Source organism: Nanorana parkeri, unplaced genomic scaffold, assembly GCF_000935625.1.
Source record: "Nanorana parkeri isolate BGI_ZX_2015 unplaced genomic scaffold, ASM93562v1 scaffold1482, whole genome shotgun sequence".
In the NCBI taxonomy this organism is placed as follows: Eukaryota; Metazoa; Chordata; class Amphibia; order Anura; family Dicroglossidae; genus Nanorana; species Nanorana parkeri.
This window is the reverse complement of record NW_017307750.1, coordinates 111152-125788: the sequence shown is the minus strand read 5'-3', so window position 1 is coordinate 125788 and position 14637 is coordinate 111152.

The following is a 14637-nucleotide window of genomic DNA, read 5'->3' as shown; positions in this document are numbered from 1 at the left end:
TCCTTGTTTCATTATCTGAATTTCCTATTGATTGTCAGTCTTTAAATCTGTTCTAACCCTATTACTTCTTTGTAATCCACAACATCTTTCCACCAAGGAGCAAAAAAAGTCAGCATGACAATCATTCAGTTTCAATAGGAAGTCAGTGATGGCAGCACAAATCTTTATCTTCATGCAGGTTTAACAATAAAGCATGTAATGAAGAATGTCGCCTTAATTTTATTAATGTGAAGGTGGCAGTCATTTTCAACTTTAAGTCTTACCTAGAAGCAAAAAAAACAAGATGTCAGCTATTACCAGGAGTCTCTACTTGTTTCTCTTAAAATAGTTTTATTTAACTGGGGCCTAAATTCTGGGCTAAGTTCCATCAACTGTCATCTCTCTGTTCAACGAGAGTAACTCAGAGGTCAAAAAGGGCCCTCTTATTGGACATGGGTATGGCTCTTAGGAGGTCTTGACCCAAATTTAGGTCCAGGTGCCAGGAGAAACTAGTTTAAGAGATACACAAAGAGGGAGGATTTCTGGCTAATGAAGGTAATGCCAGGAATGTTATGGCATCTGCTATTGGACAATACCTTTGTTTTGAAATGAATAAAAAAGCTGAGTTGTTTGCAAAGGAGGTCCTCCAGCAAAATATATACGTTATGTTCACTAACATTTGCGGACTAGTGGAACCCATACCAGACAGTACCAATTGGACCAAGTAGTAATCACTAATGACACACTTTGGTGTGTCATTTAGTGATTTAGATAAAATCTGTGTGTACAAGTCATTGAAAGCATACATTTTCCTTTGCACACAATGTTCACCAAGGGATCTAAGAGAAAATAGACATAACTCTCAGACCACCAGCTTATAACTACTGCATAAGATTGGCAGTATTTATAGTTTAAGATGTAGTCTAATTATGCATATACTTTATTTGACCATATATAATAAAATAAAAATCTAGTCCAAGCAGTATTTTACAAGTAGTTCTGCAGTACTTTGTGAATTAAGATCAAGGTCTCACACCAAGATGGGTATATCATATTGCAATGCAAGGCAATAAATGTTTCTCCAGCAGCAACAGGTTAACTTAATGAGTTAACGTGTCACTTTCAGACTTAGGAATCCAAGCAGTGAGTGCTCTCTTAAATTGCTTGTTGTGTGCTATTAATACAAGAAGTCGTTAAAAGTTCATTGGATATTTATAGAAGAAACTCTGAAGCAAAATTATAGGTAGTGCTTAAAAAGAAAAGTGTAAAACTAAACCAAGGGAAGTAGAACATCAACATGTTGATTATATTTGTTGGTATAATACCTAGTCCAAAATTGTAAATAAACAACTCTCAACAAGAATTTGTTACATTATCTTTCTGTAAGCCAACCACTTATCTGAAGGTAACACAGGTTCACTAGTCTGGTTAGTCCTAGTTAAATCTTAAAAATACATTCAAGTACCTTAACTACTGTATTACTAAAAATGTATCTTATTTGTGTATTACTCAGTTTTAGTTCCTCAAATCATCTCTGAATTCATGCTGACACTGTCCTTCCTTCTGCAGGGTGTCTACTCCAAGCTCACTTCTGTGATGGACCACAATCTCACGTTTATCTTACTAATTTGTATTGGGATTGCAGTCCATCACAGGACCAAGCATGAAGCGGTGGTGACTTTACAACACACACAGGGACCATGGGGAACAAAAGTAGTCACCCTCCAGAAGGAAGGGCAGTCTTAGCACAAATTCAGAGATGATTTGAGGATCTACAGCCTAGTGATATACCAATAAGATACATTTTTTGTTAATAGGGTACTTTAATGCATTTTTGAGATTTAACTCCTGAGTTTAGTGTCACTTTAATGTGTATCTAAAGCAATAACGTTTTAATTTTGCATAGAAAAGAGAATGGTTAAAACCCCAGCCAGATTTGATTAGTATCTGTGTCCCATTTGGGTGATTTCTCATCCCCTTCTATTCTATATAGACACAACACAACGAGAGATCAACGATTTTTCCTCACTTTTGGTTCCTGTGACAATGGTCTCTAGGACAAATAGAGTGAATCTTCCTAGCAGGGACACAGACAGGGGTTTTAAACCTTCACCAAAACTTAATTGAAGTACACAGGACTTATGTAGTGTGCCTCCTGCTTCTGCTGCTCTCCCCTTGCACTTACTGGCAATTCCTGGCTGTCAAAATGACAGCAGTGAGTTACTATGTAAATACAGCATCTTTAATAGCTGCTGCAAAAATGTTATAAACACTGTCCATACATGTGATCTGCATGTGATGCAAGGTAAAGTAGAATTAAACCTTCAGGGTTTTTTGCATATACAGTATCTACTGCTGGCAAGCAGTAGATATATGCAAAAACATTAAAAAAATAAAAAAGTTACCAAACAGGTAAAAACTTACGTGTGTCTCTGCCGCTCACTCCCATCTGAAGACTCTCGAGAGGCAGTGAAGGATGACGGGACGGGCACATGCGCAGTAGAGATCTTTGGCGGAGAGAAGAGGAGAGACACAGTGTAAGTCAATGCACATAGCCGTCAGCGTGCACGCGGACAGACTCCATAGGACACAGAAGACACAGCAGTAAGCGCTGGATCAGAGACTTGCACCAGCACTGGAGGGACTCCTGAAAACTACTGGAAAGAAGAAGATGATCGGATCAAAAGGCATCATTTAAGGTAAGTCCTTAAAGTAGCATTGGAGGGGGGGAGGGGGAATGTGACTTTAATGTCACATTAAAGTAACCCCTGCCAAGTAAAAGAACATTTTTGTGTAAGCACCTCTCACCTGGCCATTATAGTTGAAACTAGCTGCTTGGGGTGCTGTTTTTCTAGGTGGATTTTTAAAAAAGTCCCAATGTTTACTGTTTGTGCCAGGTACGCGCACATAGCACTGATCCTTTTTGTCATTAGACAGTGCAGATAATAGGCAAAAGGCACAGAGCCAATCAGAGTTGTTTTGTGCCTTGTGATCCATGTGATTGACCATCACACCGATCTCAAATGTAAACACTGTGTTTACATATGAGAGCCCTCGCCTTCCTCTCACAGTGGAGGAAGGGGAAGAAAGAGGATTGCAGTCTGATTGAAAGAGAAAGGCTGCAGAGGAGGTAAGGCTTGCGATTCAAGTGAGTGGGGGTAGGGAGGGGGTTAAAGTTCCACTGATTACCATTGTTCTGGGATTGCTTTGGAAAGGGGAGGGAGTTAAAGTACCAACTACCCCAATGATGGTGATATTGTTTTGAGGGGTTGGGGTTTAAAGGGTTTTGAGTTAGTCCATGACATCTAGCTTTCTTCCACTAGTAGTGGAAGACTTGCTCTTGGCTTCAGTGGGCGATTTTTAAAGGCTAGGCACACCTTCACCACCTCAATTTCAGCATGTTTCTTCATTTTGAAAAAAATGTGGCAAAGAAAGGTATTATCTTGGGGTATCTACTTTCCAAAAAGGGATAATTTGGGGGTGTCTGTACTGTCCTGGCATTTTTGTTTGATATGTTTTATGACAGAAAGTAAGGGAACCTTTTTGTTTTCTAAATTTTTGGTCTTGTATCCCTTTATAAAAAATTAAAAATAGTGGTTAATAAATACCACCAAAAAAACCCCTCTATCCATCCCAAAAAAATATTAAATTCATTTTGGTACAGTGTTGCATGACCAAGTAATTACCAGCTTTAAATAAAATGCATTCCGATTTAACCCCTTAATAACCCTTAGTTTACTCTAATAGGCCCTTATTAACTCCTTCTTCCTGATCTCCTTAACTATTTTCCTGCTGATTTCTTTTTTATTTCTTTATTTCCATTATAACCATTAATATTTAACCTTATATTTTTAGTTTTTTTATTAATCTTGTCCTTAATTTTTTCAGTATCCACATAAAAAAATGCAAAATTGAAAATAAAGCCTTTATTTTATTTGTAAATAACTTTACAATGTTTGTACCAAAATCTTATTTGTTTTGGTTAATTTTTAAATAGGAGAAATGATAAAATAAAATTTTTACTTTATCTACAGTAACACTATTTTTTTAACTAACACTGATCAAAGTAGAAAAAGTGTATTTTTTAAATTTTGTAACCTGTTTTTTGTCAATGGATTGCATTATATTATTTTACAAAACAATATCATCGAAAGCCTTGTTTATCCTATGCAAAAATATAAATATATACATATACAGTATAATACATGTATTACTTAGTTGTATTACTTTGTTTGTAATGAAAAAAGTTATTGCTGTATCAATAGAGCAATAGCAGAAATTATCTGATCCATACTGTAGGTGGTGTACATGTGTGAGAAGAGTTGCTAAAGCATTGTACTTGTTTTTAACCATTTCTACCAACTGCTGCACCTCCGTGCGGCTGATTTTCTCCTGCCAATTTGCAGCTACTTGCTGTCAATATACTGTACATGCACTCCAGAAATATCTAGCTTTTTTTGTTTTAGAAGTTGTTGTTTAGTTAGTAAGTGACACACCATTGTACGAGCTCTACAGGAGCAATGTTGCTGGTGGTTCTCTGGCAGTGAATGAGCTTTATTAAAAGTACTTTACAATTTAAAGCTGGCATTACACTGGTAGATTTTCATATGAATAATCTAACAAAAAATAGCATCAGAGATTTTAATATATACGATTTTGGAATAAATGGAGTCTCCTGAAGAAAACTTCATTCACTGATAGTATTTCATTTATTTGAGTTTATTTAGTTACTCCTCATATATATTATACTGTATTTGTCCAAACATTTGTAGACACTGACCATCACACTTATGAGCTTGTTGGATATCCCATTCCAAAACAATGGAGTTGCCTCCACTCTTCTGGGAAGGTTTTTCACAAGGTTTTAGAGCACATGTGTCAAACTCAAGGCCCAGGGGCCGAATCCGGCCCACCAGGCCATTTCCTAAACTTCTACTTTCAGATCTAGGTATTAAGTTATTACTAAAACCAGTGATAATCGAATGCAGAGGCAATTATGACAAAGATTAGATACATTGATATAGTCTTACAGATACCTTTGGTGGCAACTATAATGTTGATGCGGCCCACGATTTATTTGTATTCAATAAGTACCAAAGATTGTTTTGGGAGCAGTGATCACGCCCTGTCACATGAAAGTGTAGTTAGCTACAACTGCTTGAAGTACGCAAAGTCTCAGCGCAGTCATGCACATGGCTGATGATTGCGGATTTTGAGAAAATTTGTGTAAATTTTAATAATATTATAAAAATAATAATAATAAAAATATGTAACAGCTTATTGTTTGCTGCTACGGCTTATAAATTGGGGTCAACTCCATGTGACGAAAAATGTTGAAGTTATGTGCAGATTTCGCTTTGTCGTTTTTTTTTGCGATATAAGACAGTTATGGCTGCATATGAACAATATTATATGTATGTGTAATCTGCTTGATTACATAAAAAGTAATATGTGCAAAGTTGATATTTCAGCATTTTTTTGATAAATCGAGGTTCCACCAGTGGAAGTCTGTTCAGATACTGTGGGTCACTGACCAGTGGATGAACATGGACGGCAACGCTGCAAACACCCAAATTGTAAGGGCCAGAGTGTAACCAAATGTTTGAAGTGCAATGTTCACCTGTGCCTCAACAAGATAAAAAAAACTGCTTTTGAGAACTCCAAGAGTACAAATATTTCTTCCCATGTGAATTTTTGTTGATTTTATGACATTCTATTGATTTTTGATCATTTTTGTCATTTGAATTGTTTTCCGCATGTACTGGTCAATAACTTTATTTTATTACTTAAATGACTAGTTTCGCTAATTTGCATCATACCTATATTTGTCTCCATTTTCTCCGTATGTGCTATATTCAATTTAACAATCTCCACCTTCTTTGGTATCTGCTTGATAGTCAAAACACATATCATATATTTTTTTTATATAATTGAAAATTAATGTAGGCATCAAGGGGTTAAATTGAGTTTGACACCCCTGCTATAGAGTGTGTCTGTGGGAATTTGTGCCCATTTAACCAAAAGAGCAATTTACCAGGTCAGGTAATGATGCTGAAATACACGGCTCACAATCGGCTTTTAAATTTATCCTAAAGGTGTTAAGTAGGGTTGAGGACAGGGCTCATAGATTAGAGTTAGGACCACATTACACAGGGGGGATTTGACAAGGCACTGTGGCTTCCACATATTTTGCTAAAGTTGTGCAACTTAAACCTCTGTTTTTAACCCTTCAAGTTAGACACTGTATTTTTTGCAGGCAAACTGGTAAGCGTGCTGGGAAATTGCTTTTGCACTGTCTGAAGCCCCTCCATGTACACCTTGCTTTATAGCTGGTTATGAATTGGTGAGTGCCTTTGCACAGAGCATAGTTTTGTTAGTTTGTTATGTATGGGGCTGCTTATCCACTGACCAGTCACGGTGCTAATGCTGACCAGTGTCCACCACCTAAAAGTGCCTACAATGGGCATGTGAGCATCAGAATTAGACCACGGAGCAATGGAAGACGGCCAGATGGCCATGTGCATGTGTATGGCATACCTAGGGAAAAGATGGCACCAGGAATCTGTACTATGGAAAGAAGGCAAGCAGGCAGAGGCACTGTGATGTTTGAGCAATGTTCTGCCGGGAAAACTTAGGTCTGGCCATTGATGTGCTTGTTACCTTGACACATAGCACCTACCTAAACATTGTTGCTGACCAAGTATACCCCTTAATGGAAACGGTATTTCCTTGAGGCAGTGGCCTCTTTCAGCAGGATATATACACTCACCGGCCACTTTATTAGGTACACTTTGCTATTCCCGTGTTGGACCCCCTTTTGCCTTCAGAACTGCCTTAATTCTTCGTGGCATAGATTCAACAAGGTGTTGGAAACATTCCTCAGAGATTTTGGTCCATATTTACATGATAACATCATGCAGTTGCTGCAGATTTGCTGGCTGCACATCCATGATGCAAATCTCCCGTTCCACCACATCCCAAAGGTGCTCTATTGGATTGAGATCTGGTGACTGTGGAGGCCATTGGAGTACAGTGAACTAATTTTCATGTTCAAGAAATCAGTTTGAGATGATGTGAGCTTTGTGATATGGTGCGTTATTCTGCAGTCATAAAGGGATGGACACGGTCAGCAACAATAGTCAGGTATACTCAATTGGTACTAACGGGCCGAAAGTGTACTAAGATAATAGCCCCTACACCATTACACCCCCACCACCACCAGCCTCAACCGTTGATACAAGACAGGATGGATCCATGCTTTCATGTTGTTTACGCTAAATTCTGACCCTACCATCTGAATGTCGCAGCTCAAATCAAGACTCATCAGACCAGGCAACGTTTTTCCAATCTTCTACAGTATTGCCCAATTTTGGTGAGCCTGTGTGAATTGTAGCCTCCGTTTCATGTTCTTTGCTGACAAGAGTGGCACCCGGTGTGGTCTTCTGCTGCTGTAGCCTGTGTTTATGTCAAGCAACTATCTGAATGAAGGTTCGATGTGTTGTGCATTTAGAGATGCATACCTTGGTTGTAACGAGTGGTTATTTGAGTTACTGTTGCCTTTCTATCATCTCGAACCAGTCTGCGCATTCTCCTCTGACCTCTGACATCAACAAGGCATTTTCGTCCACACAACTGCCGCTCACCAGATATTTTCTCTTTTTTGGACCACTCTCTGTTAACCCTAGAGATGGTTGTGCGTGAAAATCCCAGTAGATCAGCAGTTTTTTAAATACTCAGACTGGCCCATTTGGCACCAAGAACCATGCCACGTTCAATGTCACTTAAATCCCCTTTCTTCTCCATTTTGATGCTCGGTTTGAATTTCAGCAAGTCGTCTTCACCACGTCTAGATGCCTAAATGCATTAAGTTGCTGCCATGTGATTGGCTGATTAGCAATTTGTGTTACCAAGTAATTGAACAGGTGTACCTAATAAAGTGGCCAGTGAGTGTATATACACCTGTATATATTAGAGGCAGTTAACACTGTTAAGTTTGCATTTTAAAAATATGTTATTTTATACCATTCTATACTATGGGATTGGTTTATTTAAGTAGTAGAAACTCTTCACTTAGCAATGTGAATGTTAGTATTTAAAGTGAATCTGTGTTTATGTCAAGCAACTAAACCCCTGCTAGAAAAAAATATTTTGTACATGTTTAGCTTCCCTTTGCTGAGCGGCAAGTCACATTGTTAAGTGAACAGTCTATTACTCCCTTAGTAAATCAATATACATCTTTTTTTTTTTTTCCAAAATATTTTTATTTGTGTCAAAGAAAGATAATGTCACAACAATTTTCACAAGATATGAGAAACTACACATTTTCTAAATTTTCTGAACCATGTACTAAGTGATGTTTAGGATACACGAAACCAAGAATATTGGAACAACTAAATAAATCAGGAATATATATACCTTCCTTTGGCCCTACAGTACTGGAGACATTCAAACCTAAAGGGGTTGATTTACTAACCTAAACACACACACACACCAGGTGTGTGTGATTTTCACACAGCAAAACGTATTTATCAACCAAAAAGTCTCTAAAAGCATATTTCCACTAATGCCATATATGGAAAAATCATGCACATGATGCATATATAATGCTGCTTCACAGTTTAGACAAAAATGGTTAGCTCATGCATTTACATTCCTGCATTCATCAACGCAAGCAACATAACATAGAGCTAATTTACACCTCATTACCTTGCAATTCATTGCAGGGCTTTGAACAACACACCTGCTGGGTGTGTACACACTACAAAGGTGTTTCGATTCCTCCCATAGATCATGCTGGGAGGGAACACACTACAGAGGTGTATACACGTTCGTGGTGTGTTTAAAAGGTTAGTAAATCAACCCCAAAGTGTCTAACCACCTGACATTTCTTTGGATAATAGATGATAGATACCAACACTCTTTGTCTACCATGTATTCCAAGCTATTGCCCAGGTGATATTATTCCGTTTCAATCAGATCTGGTACCCCCGGTTTTATCTGCCGTCATACATATCTTATCTTAACAACTTTTTCTACTACCTTTTTCAGCATATGTTCCCCAGCCTCTTTTACTCCTCCTCTCCAAGCCGACCCATAGTCCTCTCCGATAGCCTCTCTGTCCTTGGCAGCTCATTTATCCTGACATCAAACAGTCCCATACCACATGAATTGTGTCCCTGTGTCACTCGGTATATTTTTTTTTTTTTGGTCCTTCAAAGTGCATGGGATATGAATATGGAAAAGTCCCTCTATCAATCATTAATGCGTTCCTGTTCCTGGGCATTCCCATTCAATGGTGTGACTGTAGGTCCCATGGGGAGTGTCAGATGACCTAGCCCTGTAATTCCCCCTTCAAATACCATTCTGAGTACCTGAAAGGGAGGACAATCCTGTGGATTACCGGTTCTTGTATCTGGGTTTGTATAAAGAGGCGCCACCTGTCAAAGAATCTGGTAGTAACTACTTCCCCTTCCAGTATAGCTTCCAATCTCTCCTGCCACATAATCGTTTTCAGGGTCTCTAGGAGATGGTTTAATTGGGGTGGCTCTGAAGAGAGCCAGGCTTTCATTAGTACCCTTCTAGGCACCAAGAGACTCATTTGCAACCATAGCCATCTATGTTTGGGTAAAGGTATTACAGGTTCCCAGTAACTGAATAGGCATAACCCCTGGTGAACTGGCAACTCAATCTCTACTATTCCTATAAGTAGTGCTATTACTTTTTCCCAGTACCTGTATATCCACTTGCAAGTCCACGGGCAATGGTACAAGTCTGCCCCTACCATGTTGCATTTTGGGCAAGCTGTCAAGTAAGGACTGTCAGCCTTTATTTTGTGAAAGAAGTCAAATGCATTGTATGCTTTATGTATAATGCGGAACTGAGTTTCCTCCATATTTTGTTGGTTGTGCACCTCCGGACCATTTGGTACCCCTGTATCAGTTTATCATAGAGGTCATCTTCCTGTATATTTTTGTGCCATTTTAGTACAGAAGATTTCGATATTGGTGGAAGAAAAGCGGAGTTGAGGCATGCATATATTGACCTAATAGGGTAACTTTTGGAATGAAGCACAGGGTCTAAGCAAGTGGACTTCAGGAAGAATTGTGGTGTCCGAGTTTCACTTTTCCAATAATGGGTCAGTTGGGAGTAGTGCAGGAAATGCTTCCTGGAAATTTGAAAACGATCACAGAGGGTTTTGAAAGAGAGCGGTTGAAATGTGTTTGGGTCAAATATCTGTGCCATGGTAGATATTCCCTTGGATTCCCATGCTTTAAACTCATTGTGGCTATATCCAGGTACAAATTGGGGATTGCCCCTCAAGGGGAGATATTGGGATATATAAGGGTGGGAGTTAAGTTGCAGTCTGGAAACCCTCCAAGCCACCACTGTTTCCCTGATTATAATGCTATGTTTTAATGAAGTAGGTAATCTTGAAATTCTAGTATGGAGGAGTGCTGTGAGGGACCACGGAGTAGCAAATACTTGTTCTAGGCACAGGTTAGAGTACTGAGACAGGCCGTTTATCCAGTCGAAGGAGTGTTGGAGCAGGCATGACAGGTTGTATGCTCTTATATTTGGGATGCCCATTCCCCCTTCCTGCTTAGGGCGCCATAATTGACGAAAGGATATACAAGGTCGTTTAGACAACCAGAGGAATTTGATGTATGCTGACTCCAATAACTTGACATCCTTGTGTTTCAGCAGTATAGGTATGGTCTGTAATGGATAGAGTCGGGAAACTGACCATTTTTATCAGGTGGCCTCTACCAAACAGCGAAACGGGGAGTGACGCCCATTTTTTCAGTTCTAGTATTATCCTATTTATCAGGGGTGTATAGTTGAGATGGTATATGCTCGACGGGTGTTTTCCTATTTGAATTCCCAAATATTTAATATGGTGTTTGGCTAAGCGGAATCCTGCTCTTTGATTTTCTGGCATAGTGGAACGATTCAGAAGTAATACTTCGCTTTTTTCTATGTTAATTTTGTAGCCCGATAATTTACCGAACTGCTGCAGGTAGGATTGGTAAATCGGGATATCGTGTACCACATCCGATGTGAAGAGGAGAAGGTCATCCGCAAATAGGGCTGTCCTCAACTCTTGGTTCCCTACCCGCATTCCATGTAATTTTTCCGTTTGCAGGAGCCAACGGGACAAGGGTTCCAATGCCAGATTAAAGAGCAGGGGCGATAGTGGGCATCCTTGACGCGTGCCTTTGTGTAAGGGTATTGGGGTCGTAAGGAAGCCAGTAGTATGCACCCTAGCCATCGGCGAGCGGTACATTGCACCACGTAGAGAGACAAATGGACCCCGAAAGACCAACCGGTCCAATAATGCAAATAACCACGGGTGTTGTACGTTATCAAAGGCTTTTTCGGCGTCAATTGTTATTATAGCATTACCCGGTGAAGGATGTATTGTTGCATGTTCAAGGGCCGTCAGCACTTTCCGTATGTTTACTACCGCTGCTCTCCCCTTAGTGAAACCCACCTGAGTAGGGTGTATAATACTGGGCATTATTCCTGCAAGGCGATCCGCCAAGATTTTGGATAGGATCTTCGCATCTATATTGATAAATGATATAGGTCTTTACCCGGTTTAGGCAGCACTTTAATATAGGCCTCTTTCCCCGTAGGTAGATAGCTGCCTTCTTCCCACACGCGGACATACATCTTGCCCAGAGTTTGAAGAATTTCTGGTTGCATATGTTTAAAAAATTCGGCCGTGTAGCCATCTGGCCCTGGCGCTTTTCCTCTTGCTAATTTAGAGATTGTAGATGCTATCTCCTCTTGGGTTATCATGGCATTTAGTATATCTCGGTCGGAGTCATCTAATTTAGGCATATTAATAGTGTCCAGATATTCTAGCACCTCGGGCGCCAAAATTTGGTCATCCTTGTATAAGGAGCTATAATATTCCCCCAATATTGCGTTTATTCGTTTTGGGTCCGTCACTTTAGTATTACCCGCATTCACTAGGGAGTGAATTTGGGACATAGGTCTATTGCCCCTTGCTAAATTGGCTAACAACTTTCCGCATTTATTGCCGTATTTATGGAATTGTAAATCCCACATAGTCTTGGAGTATAGCTCGTGTTTCTCCAATCTGGTCTCATATTCCCCTCTCGCCTGGACCCATTTGTTTCGCAAAAGAGAAGAGGGGTGGTGCTTAAACATAGAGTAGGCCTGTCTCAGAACTCCGCTGGGTTTACTGAACTCCCTGGCAGCATTTTTGGATCTGCCCTGAACATAGGATATGATTCTCCCCCTTAAGAAGGCTTTGCCCGCTTCCCAGTACGATATAAGGGAGGTGACTGATCCCTGGTTGGATGCTGCATATTCCCTCCACCCGTCCAGGAGGAATTGTTGAAATGAACTGTCTTTAAGCAAATGGGAGGGGAACCTCCAAATCCTAGCATCCCCCCTGGGCAGAGTAGACTGAACCACTATTTCTATGGGTGCATGGTCAGAGATAATGATATCATTTATCTTGGGTTTAGTCACTTTAGGCAACAGGGACGCAGAGCAAAACAAATAATCGATTCGGGACAGGGAATTATGTACATGTGAACAGTGGGTGTATTCTCTCCCTTCAGGGTAAATTAATCTCCATGTGTCTTTCAGGCATAGTGCTTCCTGAAGCATTGCTAAAGCCGATGGGGGTGCTGGAGGCCTGGACATCCCCATGCGTTTTTCTGAGTGTCTATCCTCTAGGTCAGACACCACTGAGTTCATATCACCCCCTACTATGACATTTACTGAGCCCGCTTGGGCTATGGAGGAAGTGATGTCCTGGAAGAAGGCCCTCGTTGGTGAATTAATATACATCTTTTTAAGAACCTTATAACAAAATGCTAAGGTATGAATGGAATTTGCAATAGGACTTAATACAGAAAGGAAGGGCATGCATGCACATTTTGTTTTGTCTATAATGAATGTACACTACAAATGTTTATGTCCTGATATTCCATTATGTATATACCATCATTCTGATTTCATAACACACACTCATAGTGTAGTAAGTAGTGTAGTTATTTAAATTAAACAATTTAATATATCTGTATGTGAACTCAGGACAAGTTCACAGTTGTGTGAATGAGGTATTCTTGTATGCAACAGCATTAGTTTACATACATAAATGTTTCCATTGACACCATCTACAATTCTGCTTACTAGAGGCATTTCTTAACATAAGTATTTTAGCCATCTGCAACTATTAGTGTTCTGTCTTATGGGAATGCTAATAGTAATTTAAAACTAAGGAATGCCAATCCGTCAAGATCCCAGCTGTGCCGGCCCTTACTTTCCAGGTGTTAACAAATAAAGCTGCTTCTTTATATATGAGATTAACATATTACCTTTCCTACTATGTATTTCAAATTAAGGGGTGCTGCACCCCCTACCCCATTACAAAGATTTAAGAAAACTTTCAATAATGTAATATGGTTATTCAGTTGTTTCATTGACAACAGTCATCTCACAAATAAGGATACACACATATTTATAGTCTTAGATAATTGTCTGTTAAGATTTGCTATGTAGTCAGCTATATACATACAGTTTTTCTCATACAACTAGATAATCATGGGTGATCCCGCGATCGTACGATAATCGGCAGGTGTATGGGCAGCGTGCAACCTATTCTACTGTAAGGTTGAACGACTTTCCTCTTACGAGCACGCTTGAAAACCCGCCAAAATCGTACGATCTTCGGCGGGTTGGTGGCGTGGTCGGAAGACGATTGCCGCAAGCGCACACTGCCCGCTCATGCACTGCAATCATCAGAAGCCCTCCCCTCAGTGGCCTGTCCAAGATCGTATGGAATTTTAATGACCTTACAACCATCGCACAACGAAAGTCGTGCAATGGTTGTAAGGTGTATGGACAGCTTTAGATTATCTCCTCCATCTTCTTTCACAGCTGAACTTTTCCAGACTCATCAACTTTTCATCTGATTTAAATGCACCAAGTCACCTGCTACAACTTTCGTCTTGCGATGGTTGTAAAGTAATTAAAAGCTCGTACGATCTGCCCATCTTGGACAGGCAGATCGTACTTGCGATCATCGCAAGCCCGCCCAGCTGAGGGGAGGGCTTCCGATGATTCCAATGCCGCATGGGCAGTGTGCGCTTGCAGCATTTGTCTCCCGAGAACGCCGCTAACCTGTCGACAATCGTACGATTCTCGGCGGGTTTTCGAGCCTGCTCGGGAGACAAAAGACGTGCGACCGTACAATAGAAACTGTTGCACGCCTTCCATACACCTGCCGATTATCGTACGATCACGGGATCACCCGCGTTTATCGTACAATAATCGGCAGGTGTATGGGCACCTTAACATACCAAGTCATAGGTCAACAAATCAGAGTATAACATGTTTGATGTATCCTTATTGCTTCCTCACAGAAATAAGCATATAGAGGAACTTTATATTTGTCATGAGTTTTAATCATGTCTGTGATGATGTGCAGATACATTCCCACACACAGCTTAAGATGCCACTAAACTCAGGAGTTCAATTTTAAAAACTCATACAATTACCTTAACTGTTGACAAAAATGTATCTTATTTATGTATCACTCATCTGTAGATCCTCAAATCATCTCTTATACTCATGCTGACACTGTCCTTCCTTCTGGAGAGTGGCTACTTTTGTTGC